This window comes from Pseudopipra pipra, chromosome 7, assembly GCF_036250125.1.
Source record: "Pseudopipra pipra isolate bDixPip1 chromosome 7, bDixPip1.hap1, whole genome shotgun sequence".
NCBI lineage: Eukaryota > Metazoa > Chordata > Aves > Passeriformes > Pipridae > Pseudopipra > Pseudopipra pipra.
Genome location: NC_087555.1, coordinates 18,512,942 through 18,530,775, shown reverse-complemented (window position 1 = coordinate 18,530,775; position 17,834 = coordinate 18,512,942). Strand labels below are relative to the sequence as shown.

Genomic DNA, 17,834 nt, shown 5'->3' with positions numbered 1-17,834 from the left:
GGCTTTATTGCTGTGTGTCTCAACATAGTTCTTTCTTTGAAGATGTTTTAATATTTAATCTTAACAGTCATATTTCGGGAATTGAGTAAGGTTTTGGGTGAGATGATAGTGTGATCTCTCTTCATCATTTCTGTCATCTTATGTTTCAAAATGATTTGAAAGACAGAATGCCAGAAAAATATATGTATATTAATTCTATTCTGAGAATTTTTGCTTTTTTTAGTTCTTTCTGTTAAGAAAAATGCTCATAAAGAGTGATTTCTCTGGACCTTTTTATTTCTGAATTTAGTGCAGATGGTAATTTTCCTACAGTTTTTAAAATTTGTGCAATTGTTTAATGTCACTTAAGCATCTGCAAAAAGGGAAGGCAGGGATAAGATGAAAACTGAATAAGCATTGATTGCTAGTCTGAAAATTAAATTTTAAAAGTTTTTGCAGTAAATCTGATTTCAGTTCATTTTTACTAAATTAGATTATCATATTTAAATTGAAGCTACTATAGAGCAAACAAATGTGTGAAACTATCCTGGGTAGCACACATTTCCTGCTGTATCAGACTATAAGATATTGTTGACTGTAACTACCCAGGAATACTCTAGTTGTAGAATTCAGAGCAGCGTGTTTAAATAATGCATGGGAAAATAAAAAGGAAAGATGAAATTTTACTGTTCAGATGTTAAGGTGATGCTTTGTTCAAAGGGAAAAATTGTGTAGTAAAAGCTATTGATGTGAAATCTCGGGCTGTCTCTCATGGCTTTAGGCAAAAAGGCAGGGAAATCCAAGACAGGTCTTGCTGTGCAGTCTGAAAGCGAGGGAAATTTGGAAGCCTTTATAAAAACCCACCAAAAATGCTGTATTTATTTACTTATTTCTAGGGAAAGATAGGGGCTTTAAACAAACCGTGAAAGGTGCCTTAGTGATAGGAGCTCGATAAAGTAGGTGTAAAGATACAGAAGAACATCAGTTTATTTTATGGTGTTGTAACTATGGCCAAATATAGTAACAGGAGGCTTAGAAACAGAAGTAGCCTGCATGTGTGTGTTTGCAAATGGTTTACTTTTGTGACAATTGAAAAATGTTGTGTGGCTATTGTCCCCTTCACTGACCTAAATTATTTGGAGTATGGGCCAATTTCAGGTCTTGTGACACAGATATTTTGTGTAGGTCTTAGCCAAAACAAAAGTTAAAGTTTATCTATTAATAGTTGCAACTTTCCTACAAGAATGATGGATGAAAATGGAGAAGAGGGAAGGTAAGGCTTCATGGCAAAAAGGGTGCTCATTCTTCCCAACAGAATAAATAACCAGCCTGGCCAACTGGCAAATGGAACATGGACTGAGTAGAGCGTTTATTTTTGTATGAAATGTGCATATGGATGATCACAGAGGCCCTCAGTTGTACTTAGCCCCTGAAGCTGGGGTTCCTTTGGGAGCTCATAGCTTTAGCAGTCTGACTTACAAAATAATAAACACAAAAAGAGAGGAAAGCTGTGCAGCAACAGGAAGCAAAGAGGAGTGGTGATTTCTTTGACCTTGTTACATCTTTTCCAATGTACCCAGTGTGGTCTTAAGTTGTAAACTGCATGCCAAAGATTCCTATATTTTTGTTCTGCTAAATATTCTCCTTTCACATATGATGGAGTAATATAATCAGTCTGGCTCCTCTTAATGGAGTTTGGCTTCTGTTGGTAGAATAAAGGCATCCTTTTTTTTCTGTGATCCATGTTCATTGAAACAGCAGGAGATTATTCTGGTTTACAAAGAAAATGAAACAAGTAAGTAGTTTTCCTTGTCTTGTAACTGGGCACAATTTGTAAAGATTCCTACCAAAGTTATTTTGAACAGTTATAAGTACTGTATCTGCTAAGATAGTCTACAGTTGTGTTGATGTTGTGATCTTAAAACAAATATTTAATTCTGTGTGTTTCTGTGAAGTTTCATAATGCAGTCACACTTAAATTAGATGCTAAATGAATTGTAATGCATATGACAAAACTGGAATTTGGTTATTGCTTTTTGGGTGAAGAGAAAAAAGTCAGTTGTGAGCTGAATATGGTCTTGGATGCACTTTTCAATTGTCAAAACAAGGCACATCCTATTCCTCCAGAGTGAAATTCCATGTTTATGTGTCTGTTATGCTGAGTGTTTCACTATTACCTGTAAAGCTGTTGCATTAGACTCCAACCTGGCCTTCATTTCCACCTTCAGTTTTAGTCAATAAATTTATGCTAATTAGTTTCTTGTACTTTAGAGAAAAGTATGCTAATGGACACTAATACCTGCACTTTCAGAGCTGCAGGAGGCTCTCTGATGCCAATTTTAGTATATTGAATTTGCTTCTACCTCTGATATTCAGGAAAACAACATACAAAATATTGTTGTTGCGTTCGAGTTCAGTGGAAAAGCTCCTATTAACCGAAGTTGCCAAGGCAGGGCCTGAAACCTTAAAGCAGCATGAGCCCTATGGTGGCATCTCATACAAACAAAAGGCTGTCCTGAGAAACATACCTGAATATAATCATAGGGGTTCAAAATGTGTTGACTAAATATAATTTCTTCTTTTCTGTCTACAAAACAGTACATTTTCCACTTGAAGTTGAAAGTCTGACCTCTATTATTGCTTTTAGTCACAGAAGAAAATTGTATTGCCCCAAGAAGAGGCCCTTCAAGTTCCATGATACCAGAGAGAGTGAACTTCTGTATTGCTGCAATGAATATGTTGTGTCCCCATCCTAAAGCTTACGAAATCTGCTGGCTAGGAAAAGGAATGACACGGCTTTCTGTCCTCCTGCTCCTCCTTATCCTTTCTGGGTTTAGTCCCTTCTGATAAAAGTAGGCACAGTTTTGCAAGTATCCCAAGAAACCTAAGAACTGTAATTCTTCCTAGTATGCCTGAAAAGCTTCCATGTTGCTTTATGCACGCAGGCCTAGACCTCATTGATTTCTTCCACAAGTTCAATAATCACTAATCCATCCACTGAATTGTGTCTGGAATACTCACAACCAACCCTGAGCATAAGATGTTAGCACACAAGCTACAATGTATAAAGTAGCCACAGATCAACTCAGGTGCTTCCACAGCATGAGTTACCACCAGAAGTACACTTAGAAAATTGTGATAAAAAAGTTTACCCTCTGACAGCATTTCACATGCTGTGAAGAGAATACATGTTCTAACTGTCTCAGCAAAGTGAACTCTCATTCAGATATCATTTTCTTCTATAGGGAAACAGTGAATCTCCAGAAGGGGCCAAAGTCTTTTTAATGTAAATTGACTCTAAAAGAAACAGTAACTCTTACAGCTAATATGAAAAACAAACTATTTATACCTTAATTGGGTCCTCTGACCAGATTTTGGAAACTGTGTTGAAAATCATTAAAAAATTACTAGCTATTATTGAAGAAGATCATACTTGGAAAGGACTTTTCTTGGTATCTCTCCTTCTAGCTTTCAGAGTCTTCCCAGCCTTGCTAAATGCTGTCTCTAAAGTGGATATCTTCCAGAACATAGTGAACTGCATGGTATCAGACCCTGCTGGGGCAAACACAGCAGTGATCTCAAACAGGTAGCTCCTAAGAACAACCACTCATCTGATCTTTCAGTTGTTTTTAAGGAACACTTATAATAATGAAGGTATTTTCAAAAAGGGGGTCATGCAGACTGATGGCTGAAACTGTGCTATTCAGTGAAAATCATAGACTCCTAATTAAGGGGACAATCTTTTGTGAATTTTGTGAAGCTTTTAATGGTTTTTGTTACCTCTGTGATTGTTCTGGAAAGTAAATAGTTACATATTGGATAACCATATGGATGATGTGTTAGTGTATTTAAAGAAGATTGCTCAGATGGCTCAGAGCCCATAGTGGCAATGCCAGGATTTTTATGCACTAAAAATCTAAACAAATAACTACAAGATGAAGGGAGCAATCACTGAAAGAAAAGTGAGCAATAAAACGTAGAATTCACCTTTAACATCTGTGAGAGAGATTAAGGCCATGGGAGAAGTATAGTGTGACTTCTCATACTACACTTAGGCCACGTCCCAATTAGCTTTCCAGTTTGAGCTGGGAAAGTAGTCTGGGTGGTTGTTCTGTGTTTCCAGTCGCAGTACTGGACTGCCAGTGCTCTGTTTAAAAGTCCAGGTTTCTGCCTCTGTTTTCTTTTTCCTCAGTGACTCCAGCTGAACTTCCCAGCAGAAGTGGTGAAGACTCAGTTTGCACTTTTCACCACAAACCATACAAACCCCATTCTCAGCTTACCGATATAGCATAACAACTTCTTGTGATAACAAGGCCATTGAATAGCCTGGCATTATTTTCCTTGGATAGATGAGGAGTGGTGGGAGGAAGGAAGGACGTGGAAAGAAAGGTATGAGGAATAATGTAAGAAAATTCTTGCGGGACTGGGTAATTCCTTCAGGGAGATGTTTCTTGTAATTTTTGTTCGGTGCTTGAACACTGCATCTGCAATATATACATATATTTTCAGTCTGTTGGAGTGAAAAAGAATCCTGTAATCGAAGTCCAGTCATTGAACTGTAAATGTAACCTCACTGAAGGAAAGGAACAGTTTGAAACACTGACTCTTTCATATTTTAGTTAGGATTTATCATGATCTGTAAAGCACATAATTCTCATAAGAGAAAAGCTTCAGCTGTTTTAAACCCTGGCAGTTTTTCATTTGAGAAATACCCAGGCAGCAAGCCTTCTCTCAGATGAGACAGAGTGGGCTGGTTTATATCAGGAACTGCATTTCCTACTTTGCTTCCTCTGCCAGAAATTCTCTTGCCAGAAACTCTGTCATTTCAGTTTTTATCTGTTTTTGAGGGGAAATTAGTTAACCATCCCAGTAGCATCACCATCACTACAACAAAAATCTACAGACAGTGAAAGGCTATGGAAAACTGATAATTGCCCACAAATGCATAATTTTCCCCAGGCCACAATAAGCAGTGATTAAGTTGCCAGCTCCATTTTACAATGAAGGGAACTGTGGTACAGTCCTATTCCTTTAATATTAAAGTAGTGTGTGAACAATTCTGAAACAACAAGGTGGCAAATACGTCTGGTTTATGTCTGTTACTACTTTTGCTGTATTGATACTTAATCAGTCAACTGTTACAGCCAGTACCGCGTTCTGGTACTGTCTTTTAAGGAACATACAGTCACAGGAAAGATTTTTCAGGATATTTAAAAAATTAAATGTAGTAAAGAAAATTTTCATCCTTTGTCTACAGAAATCGAAACTTTGTCCTCTTTGATTAGATTACAAGTACAGACCACATAGGCTGCAGAGGGAAAGCCCTTGCATGCATTTGACAGGGAATTTGAGCAAAACTGTTAATGAAGCAAGCAAGCTGGAAGCTTAAACACATGAGATACACTGTTTTTATACCATGTGATGATGGTGTTGCTGATCGAGACTTTGTTGATAGACTGAAGTATTGGTAGTAGAGAGTATTTGAATATAAGTATGGAGCTGAGCTTTCTGAGAGTTGATGTGTAGTGCTCAGCAGTCAGAGAGATCTGTTTCATTTGTTGCTAGTCATGTCAAGAATTACTTCTTTGGTGTGTGGCAACGTTCCAGGTTGCATCTCAGTCAAATGGATTAATCTTCAGAGCAATGCTTTTATAGGGAAGAGAATATCCAAGGTCCAGATTGGAAGGGTCCTTTGCAGTTTTGCAGAGCTCACCTGAGAAGAAGAGTAAATTCTTCGTGCATGTATAACTGCTCAGTCTGTAATGTATTTGCTGTCTATGCTAAGAGGCAGTCAATGAATGTTTGCAAAGGGAGTTTTTTGAGTGAGGAATAAAAAAGCATAACTGAGGAGAAACTGTGCCAGGGAATAAAGTAACATATGATGCATCACTTCTTTTTTTTTTTTTTTCCAAATTAAGATTTGTAGTATGTTAATAACTTACGGCAGTGGTGACTAAAATGGTTATTATCTTGGTTTTACGTGCATTAGAACCAATTCTGAAAGTGCCTAGCACCTACTGAAAAGGTTCTGTGACATTTTTAGAGCAGTGGTGATAGTGGTAGTGGTGTGAGGTGATGCAAAATAAGATAGTTGAGTAGGGGGGAAGCACAGACTTTCTGAAGGAGCTGGAGCACTGGAAGACTGACAGAAAGCTGTGAATGCAATATAGCTTTCATTTCAAATGCACAGAGAACAAGTGATCAAAAATACAAGCCCATTTGCATTCTTTATTATCTGAGAGCATTTGTTCCCATTGAACTTATCTTGAAGGCACTGATACTGCTTTTCACTCCGATATGCTCTCCCTAATTGACTGTATTTTTACTCATATATGTACATAATGTCCTCCGAATAATCTAAGCACAAAAATTCTGCAAAGAAAGAATTTTATTAAAAAATTGGACGTTAATGTTCCAAAGGAGACCAGAGTATCTCCTGGGGTTACTGAGTAGATGGGAGGAGTTGATTGCCTCAGGCATAGCCCAGGGCCATTAATTGCAGCTAGTCATTAATTCTCCTGTAATGCCCTATGCTCATGCCACTGTTCCTGTTACAACACAGAAATAGAAGGCTGACTGACCTATGGACTTTGATGGGTTATGTTATTCTTATAATGATTACTTATATTTCTAAATGCTCATCACTATAATGGTGGACAGAGTTTCAGTTCGTAAGCTTCATGTCTTTCCAGAGAGTTAATGTTTCGTTTGTTACTCACAGGAAGCCTTTAAATAACTCTTGAAAACATTACAGCCTATATGAGGTATACTCTGTGTATTGAGTCCTGGGAAAGCAGAATTGATAGAAATACTCTCTAAAGATAATCAGCATACATATTTTCATACCTAGAGAAAATTAAAATTGAACATGTGGTTCCTTTACTCTGTGGTTGCCATATCAGGCAAAGTGCAGTCTAAGTTCTAAGGAAGAAAATCTAAACATATAGTTTTTGGTTTGTTTTTGAAAAGAAAAAAGTCCTGAAATTTTAATTAATTTATTTAAATAACTGAAGAAATGCTAACAAAGGACAGAATAGTTATAAACCATTTAGAAGCAACTGCCGTCATATGCTCTTTACATGCAAGCTCATGTACTCAGCACTACACAATAAAAGCATTGCTGGGCTGATCTTAAAGTGCAGGAGCAAAAAGTTCAAGAGCAAGAGACAGCCCCCAGCTTAGCAGATCATGTGAACACACATGACTCTAAGCAGCACAGAGTTTAGGTAGCAAACAGCAGCTGTGGGAATTTCCAGATTGCTAGACTTGCATGTCTGTTTAAATTATCCTAAAATGTTTTTGCTCAAGAAGAAAGTTATTCATCTGATCTTTACATAGAGTCCTTCTTTGTCAGGGATCCCAAAGTGTTTTACGGATGCAGAGATTTAGCACTGATATGCACGTGTCAGAGGGAAAATTAGCAGACTGACTGCACCATGGTTGCAGAGAACTTTGGCAATGCAGAATTCTGACTACTGATGGGCTTCACTGCTACATTTCCTGAAAGACCGTACAGCAGTACTGCGTAGCAGCTCAGGTCGGGAAGTGTGGGATACTGTACTCAGCTGAAAACATAGGTGAGTTAACACCTAGCCTGTATGACAACAATGGTAAATTACTTTAAAAAAGAAGCAGCAGCAGCTGAACTCTCTATAATTATCACTTGTGGTGAAGACATAGATTGTTTTGCTGAAATGTGAAATTCCAGCACTACATTGATTCCAAGAAACAGAGTGTGAGGTTGGTTGAGGGTGACTTAGGATAAATAACCACTTCCTAAGGTGCTTTTGTGCTCATTGTTTACCCAGCTGGACCTTATTTACTTTATGGATTCTAAATTGATCACAGGAGTGGTGGGGTATATTAAAGCAAAAGAGGAGGCTTAGGATAGACTTATAGGATAGTCTTTGCTATACTTAAATGCCTGAAATTTAGAGATTATATTCATAGGAGAAGTTGTACTTTAAGTTTAGTAATGGCATATGGTGGAAGGTTGGTATATGGATTTTTTTCTCCCCCTTATATGTTAAATCTCATTGACCCTTGTGCCTATTTCATATACATAGAGAGAATAGAGCCTAGAGCCAATGGTTCTTTCATTTTAAAAAGACTAGTTGGAATTCTCTTCCATTCAGATATGTTTGCTAATTCCAATATTTAAGAATGGGTGTTTTAAAAATGGTTTATGTTGTTCCTTTTCCTTCCTCTGACTTTACTGTTACAGTTTGGCTTGCCACTGTGCAGGAGGAGGAGAGATGAGGGATGGAAGAGGTGGTAGCCCTCCTTGCTGTGCCCATTTCCCCCCTTTCCATGGCTCAAAATGAATTCTCTACTGTTTACGGGGTTGTCAGAGAAAAAGAGGGGTGGAAGAGAGGGAAGGAGGAAGAGGGTAGGAGAACAAAGTGAGAATGGGAGGAAACCTTTGCCCTCCGGGGTCCTTGTGAGGTCAACGTGCATCAGTCATCCATCTGAGAAACCCTGTAATATAAATTAGACCATCTTAGTGCATAATGAGGACTGGAATACAACTGGAATTTAGCTAATAAAGTCTTAATTTCATTTCTCTATGACCCAATAATTTTTAAAAACTGAACAAGTTAAATGATGAGTTGACTCAGCAAACAAGTCCCTCAGAGACTGTGTTTACCAGGTGAATCAAGGGAACTGTCTGATCTGGTCCTGATATTCCACGAAGTTATGGGTGAGGCTGTATCAAGTTCTCCCTATTGGCCAAAGTGCTCCTGCAGAAACCCACAGGGGATTGTACTCACTGGCAGTGTATGCACAGTACTGAAGAATTCATGTGGAATTAGGGGTTTGTGTCTTTATCCCGAAAACCTGAAAGTGTTTCCTCTGTTATGGTTCTTTTTCTTGACAGATCTCCTGTCTGTTAGGTTTAATAATCTGTGGGATCTGGAGTATTGCAGCCTTCTATTACAAAGTTTATTCTACTGATAGGAGTGTCTGAAACTGAAAGGAGGGTGTATGGAACTGTGCGGAACACCTAACACAGCAGAGCTTAATGTGTGTTGTACACAGCTGAAGGTCTGCACTACCAGTACGTACAGGGACAACTGGAAAACATAGGGCTAAACCCACCAAAAGATAGTAGTGACTTCCTGCTCCCTGGCTCAAATATTTCAGAGGTACAAGCAATCCTGATGTTCTCAGAGAGACATGTCACAGCAGTTTGATGCTGACTTACTGTTATTTGAATTTATCTGGTTTGAGTTTCCTTTTTCTTTGAAAGGACTTAAATGTCTTTTAAACTTCCTTCCTGATGTTTGTCTTTTTTCCAGATTCCAAAATTAGATCAAGTCACATTTCCTCATGGAACTTCTGCTTCAAGGAGGCATTGAGCTATTGCAGCCCCTAGTCTGAAGGTGCCTGCTCCAGTGGATGACCTGCACTGTCATGCACGCTATCCAAAAACAATTGGACAATGGCAAACTTTAAAAGTTAATGCATGTCCTGCTTACTGTCCCATCCCCCTCAGCTTGTGCTTTCTGACTCTTGCTTGATGTCGCTGAGTCCTATTTGTTGAAGGTGCTATTTAATCCCTGAGTTGCCTGCTGCATTCTCGTTTGACCTGTCAACTGTTAAAGCAAAAAAGTTATTTTAAGAAGCAGCTTGTCAAAGGGAGCATATTTCCTCCCTTCAAAGACCTCTAAAGATTAATATTTGATTAAAATATGACTGCAGCATTAAAATGGGTGCCTTGTGTCTTTTTGTAAATGAATGACTGGCAAACTTGCGGACTGTCTAGTTTTTAATTGGCAAATTATTCAATGAATGCTTCAGGAGCAATTGCAGGGGAGGACAAGGAATTAGATGATTTTTAGATAAATTCATTACTACTTTTATTCCTAGAGATAGTCTGAAGATGACTAAATCCCTACGTGCATCCAGAGATTCAGTTTAAATTTCTTCTCTGGAAAGAAAGAAGAGGACATGCTCTGAATCCTGGAATAAAATACCAGGTCCTGTTAGGCAACTACGCCTCAAAAACTGGGAGGCTAAGTTTGTGGTCAACTTAGTTGTGGCTGTACCTGTGACCCATGCAGCTGCTACACTGTTCTTTTTCCCTGCCTCTGTTTGCCTGCTGCTTTCTTTTTGAACTCCACTGAATGGCTGCTGCTAAAATCTGCTCTCAAAAAGACTTTGAGACCCAATGCCTGTCCATTTTAATACTCTGATGGATCAGAAAGACAACCAAATATTTATAGATATTACTATATGCTCTATGGAAGACTCTAGGACAGTCAGTACACAGAGGGAAAATAGTGGGTAGACTTACTGTACAATTACAATGCATCAGGAGAACATTTAGCAATGTATCAGTCTACTGAAAAAATATCATGGAATAGGGTATCGGGACAAGGAAAGAAACCCAGCTTGAATCTGTTGAATTTTACTTTTGAGTTAAAAGTCTTGATAGCACTTTGTAAAGAGAAGAGACTGTTCCATTTTATGTGTATGAGTTTGGTATTGCTACCTTTGCATCTGTAAGTAATGTAATCCAATGTAATGGCTCATGAGAATTAAGATAATACACAAAAGGGCTCCAGAAACAGTCTCTTTGAGTATGTCTCTTGTGTCAGTGTGGGGCTCCTGTGAAGGTCTTTGACTAATATTCTTCTCTCAGTAGCTGGCTGTTGACTTTTTAATAGAAACAGAACAGCACAAAATGTTTTAAAATGAAAGAAGAAAGCCTAAGGGACTACTGTTGTTTCCCAAGTACTCTCTTTCAAACTAGAAATCTTGGTAGAAATGAGGTATGTGGGCAGCCTCTTGTACCTAGATTCTCCCAGCTGTGTAGACAGGCCAAGGACTATGGGTGGCGACTGCAGTCAGAGATTGGTTTTTTTTTTACATGCTTCATGATCTGGAAGACAGACAATTAGAAATGATTGATTAATCTGGATATTCATCTTTGTACACTTGGAAACAATGAGACATTCCATGCAGATTCAGGGCAAATGGCAGTCAACTGTCATTTGAGCTTTTCTTTCAGTGGAAAAAAGGACATTATTTTAAATTAGAAGAAAGATTATACAGATAGATCTTGAATCACCCTCATGTTACATTTTTCTTTTCTGGCTGATGTTAATTAAATAGGTTCAGTGAAATACTCTGAAATGCAGCATGGAGTAGAGTATATTCAGTATGTACATAAGTGTGCATCTTCATTTCCATTGAAATGCTGCTAAAATTTTATTTCTAAGATGTAAAAACAACTTAATGTAACACTGGAAAGCGAAACCAAGTGCTCTGTTGCTTTTTTAGAGTTTTGTAGTGTGCTTTGGTTACTTTTGTAAATGTCTAACTGGTCTTCTGCAGAAAAATGTGGGTATTTCCTCATGTTACAAAGAGACAGATATTGTCTCAACATTTGCCTTGTCCTTTTCTGGCTGTTCTTTCTTGGCTGTGCAGCAATTTCTAAAAGCCCCAAAATCTGTTCACTGACCCTTGTTCACTGTAATGCCCCCCTTCCCAATCTTTGCAGACCTGGCCAGTAAGATGACATGTTGGGCACAGGAGTAGGGGCTGGTGGCTGGCGGGGCATAGGTCATTGTTGCATTGAATACTTTGTGTTGTGGAACCACAGCCAGCAGCCCTGGGCTGCATGGGAACATGTGAAAGGCTTGGATATAATCTGGATTTCCACTGGTTCTTCAAAAGGGAATTCCAAGAAAAGAGGTTTATAAACAGAGTAACATCCTGTGTTGCCACTCAATATAATCAGTGTCTGCTACAAAGTTTTCAAGCTGGGAATATAAGTAATTAGCTGCTGAGGGAGATAAACTGCAGGAGCGAGGAAAGAGGGTTACAAGACGGTGGTTATGAATGGTTACATCCACTGAACTCCCTGAAAAGTACATTAGGTAGAGTTGTACCTAATGGAAGCTTCTTAGCATGTGAGATGTTTTTTGAAGTAGGAATTACTATGTTAGGGGGAAAAGAACATTTCAACAAATGTTTGGTTACAACTTTTTTTTTATAGTCTCAAGGTTAGAAAAAGGTGCAGCTGCTATGACTTCTCTAGCTAACATAAAAGTCTCAATGGATTCATTCCACTACTCTCTTAGGACTTCCTGATTTTAGCCAGTACCTTTGGCTTTACTGATATTGGTTATTTCTGTCACCTCTTAAGAGAACACAGAAGGGCCAGGACTGGGTTTTCCAGTGATCTTCAAGATAGATTTTGATATGTCACAGAAGTGTCTTGAATCTGATCTGACCTTACTGTTGTGTAGCAATGCCCCAAACACTGTGGACTGGCTGTCATCATCTTTGTAGGGCTGCTCCTCCTGGAAATTTCTAGGCTTGGTCATATGGTCTGGGAGTGAGACACATGCAATTGTACCTCTTTAGCAATTGATACTCAATATCAGCTATATCTATCATGTACCTGTGTAATTTAAATTGTAATGTTGTGCAACAATAGCAATAGCCCAGTGAAAATGTATTTAGAAAAAAATGCACATGGTAGATTAAATTATTGGTCTAATGAAAGTGTTGAAACTCCAGGTATGTTGTTTTGAATTTGGACAGAATGGAGGCCTGCAAGGAATATATAGTCCCTGTGATGCTGCTGGACAAGAAGTTTTTTAATTATGATGCAGTTGTAATTAAAATTCCAACTGGTCTTTCACTCATGGTGCAGAACACTTCTGAAATGTAGTTCTCATAGCAGAGTTTCTCCGGCTTTCCCCCAGCTTACTCATAATGGGAAAAGGTTTTCCAGATATCCAGGAGAGCCTTGTCAATCCCTAGTTACGCTTCCACCCAAGCTCTTATTTATGTGCCAGCTTGCTTACTTGCCCTTAGCCATATTCATCTCCCAGGGAGAGACAGTGCTGGCTTGCCAGACTGGAGTAGCCCTGAACAGCCCAGCATAATGGTTGAAGTCAGAGCTGCTGTTTCAGAAGCTGCCTCTGACATTAAAGGAAACAGAACTGGCCCAGCACTTACTACTTTGGAAAAGCCATCCTCTTTGAAAAAAGCATTTTAATTCTGAATAAAACATTGGGTTGGCTTTTAGCTCATGAATAGCCCTTTATTCCACTTGAATAAATATCAGCACCGACAAGTAACCACATCATGCCATGACCTTATGTAAGTACATGGCAACATTCCAAGTTAATTTTGGCTGTTATTTCCACAAATGCATAGGACAGGTTTTTGTAGTTACTTGATTCCTAGTTAGGCAGTGCTTCTGCAGATGGGCTGTAAAACAACCTGACAATTATCTATGCTCCAAGGACTAGTTCTGTCTTCAGATACTGACAAGATCTCAGATACTTCCTTCCCAGACTCTTCCTGAAGACTTTTCATCTTTAAGGAGCATGTGACAGATGAGTGCTTACAAATGACTGAGAAACTGGAATTTTAGGGAAAGTTTTTGAAAGCAACATTGCTTTATTAGTGGGGAAAGTTCAAGCAATTAAAAATCACTGGAAGACAAATGTCTTCTCATCCTACTTTTATTCTTCAGAGTCCACGAGGAAGGGCTGTCTACCAGAATGCAACCAGGGAAACAAGTTTTCTTCTTGCCTTACTGGGTGCATTATTCAGGCAGTCTGCCTTCTGCTTGGACAACTGAGAGAAATACCCTGGACAATGGAATGAAGCTTCCAATGCTGCTGTAAGATCACTCCTGGCACAGTCCCACCTGACAGTTTCTTGTCCTTGTCATGTGCTGTCATTGCAAAGGTGAACTTTACCATAGTGGTTCCCCTTTTTAATACTGTGTTGGAATAGAGGGTCATCTTCATTTAATAGCCCTCTTACTGGACTTGGAGGCTTGGTAAAGATATGAGTTCATAACCTCATGTGGAAGCCCCAAGTTGTCATATGCTTCTAGTGAGATTTTTAAAAGGCAGAGCACTTAGATAACTGTGTTTCTGAATGCTTAAATATCTTTAAATTCTGTCCCTGGGGTCATTGAACATCACTGCTGTGTAGTTTCTGAAATGCCCGAGTCATTGCTGTAAATGCAGAGTGGTTATTTAAGTCATTCTGGTGCTTTGGGAAATTTTGTACCCTCAGCTTGTTTGCCAGTTAAATAGGGAAGGTTATTTTGTTGCAGATGCTCTGTGTAGGCTATCACTCGAAATATTAATGTTAGGACGGGTAGACTTCGGCCAGATTTCTCTTGACGTTTTTTATTTTCTGTGGAGAAAAGCAGATTGAGGTTTGTATTTAGAGTTTGATGGAAGGCCCTCTCACTTTCTCAGTGCTCTGTTTCTGTACACCAGTCAAATCCCACATACTTTACTATATTCTGCCAGGAAATCTGCTAACCTTTCATATAATATGTAATAGGTTTTATAGCCAGTGCTGCAGAGCCGTTTTCCATGCGGGAGGATTTTCGGCTATTTTTTTCTGCTGCCTTGCTAAGATTTGCAGTGGTGCTTTCTACAGTGCCAGATGTTGTACATAAAACAGGAAATTATATACTATTCTCTTGCTTATTGAGCAGAGAGAAGAATCTACTTTTAAAACCTAGCTGGGAGAGGTTGCTAGGAATGCCAAGTTTAAAGAGATAGATCAATTATGGGAGATGAGAAGGCAAGACAAAACTTGCTTGAATGTGATGAGGAAAGCAAAATCTCAAACACAGTTGATGTACTGACATTAAAGGGATTGTACTGAATATATAATCATTGTGGATATATGCAGAGGATTTTGTATTGTAAGATAATCAAATGAGTATTTCTTTGTACACACAATTACTGACACTGATGGGAATCTCAGGAGAGCTCTAATGATCTATATTTAAAGAGCTATCAGAATTACATACTGTAGTATTTGTCCCTGAAGGAATGCAATGTCAGAATAATATTTTGTTTAGCAAATATATGAGATCCTTTATCTACATATCTTGAAGCATTTTACAAATACTAAGCACATAATTGAGTAGCTTTCTGCTGGGCTGTGTTCATAGGCATGGTGATGCTCTGGTTACAGAGCTCATGGATAACCCTGGTGCCCATCTGGCCTGCAGGTTCCTTCTGTTTGGCCTACAGCTTTTTTCTGTCAGGTACTGAGGAGCAGTTGGTTTGCCACCATGCTGCCAAGTGTCCTCTGCTTGCCATGAGGCTGTTTCAGTGTCTGCAGACTGAACTCTGCCGCCTCTCCACACAGGAAGAGGGCATGGCCTGGGCTGTGTAGCGAGGGGCCACCACAAAGCTTGCCTCTGGATGCCGCAGCTGCAGAGGTTTAACCATGCTGCTGCAAGGCATGTGAAGAGAACCATAAAGTAACACATCAAACACACTATTAATTCTCATTAGTAAGCAATACATAACATGTGACACTGAGAATTATAGATCTAAGGGGATATGTCTTTTGTCTTTCAGAAACTTTTAAAACATACTAATAAATTCAGAGATGATTTGGATCAGGCTCTTTGTAGCATTTTCTACTAGACAGAACCACTTTAGGAGTTGTTATATGCATGCAAGGTGCTGTTCTTTGTACTGTTTAGGGCTATGGTGAGGGATCTAAATAAAATAGCTCTGTGAAAGTTAGAGGAAAGACAGTCAACTTCTCTAGTGGGACTGCTGCTCCAACAAAGAGTGTCAGTTGAGTACGAAGTCTTGTTACTTTTAGCTTTCATCTTCTGGTACCTTGAAATGGCTTTTCTGGCCACCATCATCGTCTGCTGCTAGTGTACACTCTGGAAACCTCAGAATTATATCTCTGTGGCTGTAGCTAACCTGATATATGAGCATTATTTGAGTTTTACAGCTCTTAGAAAAAAGTCACACTGGTCTGAAACTGGAGTAATACATTGGTGCATCAGACCCTTAGTTTCTGTTTTGAGGCAGAGCAAATCAACAGGTCTGTGCTGACAGCATTGATCTTGTTTGGCACCTTGGTTACATCTGCTCTTTTTTGCTCACTTCTTTATTAAAAAGGCACCTTTGGACACTTGCAGCAATTTTCCTTTTTAAGATACCAGCTTTTATCCATGCTATTGTTGACAAATAATTCCCTTTCAAGTGTTCAGGCACTAGCATCTTTTCCTCTAGTCTGAATTTTCACACTTGTTTCTGTTTGCAGGAAGGATTAGCTCTATCTGATGCTAGCAGTGCTGACACTCACTGGGCAGTGCAGTCATCCAGTAGGTCTGCAGGTCTGTTTATGCTCCTTTTCCTAATCATGTCAGATCTGTAGTACCTGTCACGTTTCCTAAACTTACGTGATACCAGTGATGTGAGAACTTTGTGATTTGCCGTGAGAAAACACCGCCAGGTGTTTTCCAAGACAAGACTATGTCATTCCTAATCATAGAGTTTTTGTTTACTGCTTTTGAAACCTACTATGATTTTCTAAAGTTTAGAGCTGAAACCAATTCCTGAAATTCTGTGATTCTTCTGTAGCATGAAGGTTGTGGTGGGGGCCTTTTAAGTCCTGCACATATCTATGTTCCCTATGGGTAAGGCAATGAAACAGAGCCTGGGAATAGAAGGTGGCCAGGACATGGATGGAATGTAGGCTGTCTGCATGTAGCCCTTCCCAAGGATGAAATTTCCCACTGCAGAAAATGAACAGGAAATCTAAAGGCTACAGTGTAGTCAGACATCACATTTCCCAGTTCAAACGGTATCAGTTATGGTGAGTGAGTGGCATACTTGGGAATATGGCAGTGATCTCCTGAGACCTAATCTTCAATATTAGCTAGTAGAGAATATGCCTTCCTATCGGAAGATACATGATCATTAGTGCTATTCAGTTTTGCTGAAGCCAGAGAAACTGTTAATTGATGTCAGCTGGGGATCCATTCCAACACAGGTGTATGTAATGAACTTTAACTCCATGAGAGATATGCAAATGATAATCACGTACAAAAGACAGAGATAACAATGGCTATATTATCTAAGAGCTATGAAGATTTTTACAGAGGTCTGAAGTTTATAAAACTTAAGAGACAGTATAATGCTAAATTATGTTCCATGATGTTCCCTGAACAAGTAGCTATCAGTATGCAGGGAAATACTTGTAAAATGAAAAATAGCCAGTTAAGTATGTTAGGCATACATGTGCAGCCTCCTCATTCTGTAACACTGAATCCCCCTCAGTACTAACAAAGGAAAACAGGTCAGATAAACAGCAGTTACCATGTGAAAAAAAATAATTATATTAAGTGGACAACATATTCTTGTTTTGTTTTCAGTGTGTTAAAATATGGTTTGCAAAACTTGTTTTGAAGTTGTAAGGTACCAGAAGAATTATGTGAAGTGGATTTAGATGCAAAGCCAGCTTTTTCTCTCTTTTAATGAAACCTTTCTTAAAAGCTGTTTTATAATTACACTTGTGGCTTGATGGATAATGCCTTGTTCTCATATGCAAGACATTTGATTCCTCTGGTGCCTTATAACACTCAAGAACCATGGACTCTTGCCGTGTGACTCATGCTGTAGCTTATTTTACTGTATATTCTATATAAAGACTTTCTTTGAAGGTGAGTGGATATACAGTATCAAAGTGACAATAACAAGCTTTGTCTGTCTTGCTTCACAACAGAGAAAGAGCCCTACAAAAATAGACTGAAGTGTAGGATGTTGCAAATGAGGTAGCCCTTCAATTAAGATGTCTTCTAGCTCTAGTATTACCAGTGACCTCATCTTATTTTCTAGAGGGACTGAAAGTCTCATCCCAGTATAGCAATACACTTGCTTCAAGAATTAATAGTTTTTCTTACTGTCAGAAAAGGGTGAAGTATAGCAGATTACTTCTCAATAAAACCTGCCATTCTTCTCTCAGGAATGCATAAGAATGCTCAGGTATATTTTCCACCACTGCAACAGCAGGCAATAGCAATGCATTCCAAGCCAGAGCTGTTT

At 38.8% G+C, this 17,834-nt stretch overlaps 1 protein-coding gene across 5 annotated transcripts in view; it reads left to right on the top strand.

The window, feature by feature from the left end:
- The window catches only part of RAPGEF4 (Rap guanine nucleotide exchange factor 4), a 151,837-nt gene that overhangs the window by 44,256 nt on the left and 89,747 nt on the right, over positions 1-17,834 (top strand). The window lies entirely within an intron of this gene.